We start from the raw sequence: 1,620 nt of genomic DNA, 5'->3' as shown, positions 1-1,620 counted from the left end.
AGGCATTCAAGGCCAGGCTGAATGTGGCTCTGGGCAGCCTGGTCTGGTGGTTGGCCACCCTGCACATAGCAGGGGGTTGAAACTAGGTGATCATTGTGGTTCTTTTCAACCCAGGCCATTCTATGATTCTATGATTCCAGGAACTGTGTTCTAGAAAGCTGTTTAACAAAGACAGCTTTGACTACAAAGACATAGTTACTTCATTAGGTATTTTTTTTTATTATTATTTTGTTAACTTTATTATAAAGTCATCATGGTCCCAAATTCAATACAGACATCAAATGCACAGCTTAATGAAATCAGTAATAAGATGAAATATTTTATTAAATGTAACCCTGAGGATGTAGCCTAAATTAATCCTATTTTAGCATAAACTTACCATATGAATGAATGCTATGACCTCCACATCTGTTACCATATGCATCGTGATGAGGTATCTATTTCATAGCACTGGTTATGACAAAATAGGTGGTGCTTTGTAGACCATCTGCAGGTAAGGATTTGTGACTCTCCCAAGCAGCCATTGTATTAGAGAATATGTTGTTTGTCTTTTTACCTCCTGGTTACCCTTTCTGTATAAAAGCTGTGAATCTTTAAGGAAGCAATTAAGTTAACTGTGGCTGCCATAAATATTTTCCTTAGTTACTTGTTGGAAGATTTTCTTCTGAAGAAATGTGGATGGAGTACTGTTAGAACAGCCAAGCATCTACATTTTCTTGGCTCTTCTGCACTATTGCACCCAAAGGTCTAAGAACACTGTAAGTGGGACTTTGCTTTTCAGTTTAACAGATGAGCTTGACCGTAGCTGCCCACGCATATGCACAAAATCTGAGTATAAAAGATACAATTTCAAGCCAGGAATCTGCAGACAATGGCCTGCTCTGGCCTGGCGTGCTCGTTACAGAAGAAGATAGCACTGTTTTGTCTTGGAGCCAGAATGATTTTAAAACTGAAAAAGTAAAAGAGATGCTGGACATGAATGAAAATGAGCTTTGGCATGTAGTTGCAGGCAGACTGAAATGCAGATGAATAGCATAGGATAAGCTGGTGTTGCCTTTTATTGACTGCCACCATTCCCCTTGTTTCTTCATTACACTGTGTGAAAAAAGCATCAGAATTCAAACTGATTAGGGTTGTACGATGCAGAACCACTCTTTACAGATTTTTCAGGCTCACATGGATTTGCCAACTGGATTCCCTTAAAGGTGGATTTAATATCCAACAAAACAGAGTATCGTTTATATACTAAGAAAATTCATGTCAAAATAAAAAGCATTCATTAGCTATTGCACTTAGCTAGTATTAACATCAGACAAGAATTTCATACAAAAAGTAATTTTAAGCAGCAATATACTCATTACCAACCTCAAATTTTAATAAAATATGGTTTATTAAATGTCTATTGAAAAAAACTCTAAAATGCTTCAAACCCAAGTATTTTTACTGTAAAGTATTACATGGCTTACATGTCTTGGTTGTACTGCAGACTGTATTGACCTCATGTAATCTGTCCATACATAAAATGTATTCAGAAAATGAATTTAAAAAAAAAAATCCTCAATTTCTAGACTTTACCCAGGTGCAAGAATAATACTATGTCACATGGGCCTAGCTCAAGGG

The sequence above is a fragment of the Centrocercus urophasianus genome, unplaced genomic scaffold (genome assembly GCF_019232065.1).
Source record: "Centrocercus urophasianus isolate 14NV4802_14NV808 unplaced genomic scaffold, USGS_Curo_1.0 seq_890, whole genome shotgun sequence".
NCBI lineage: Eukaryota > Metazoa > Chordata > Aves > Galliformes > Phasianidae > Centrocercus > Centrocercus urophasianus.
The sequence above is the reverse complement of the archived record's forward strand: the minus strand, read 5'-3'. Positions refer to the sequence as shown.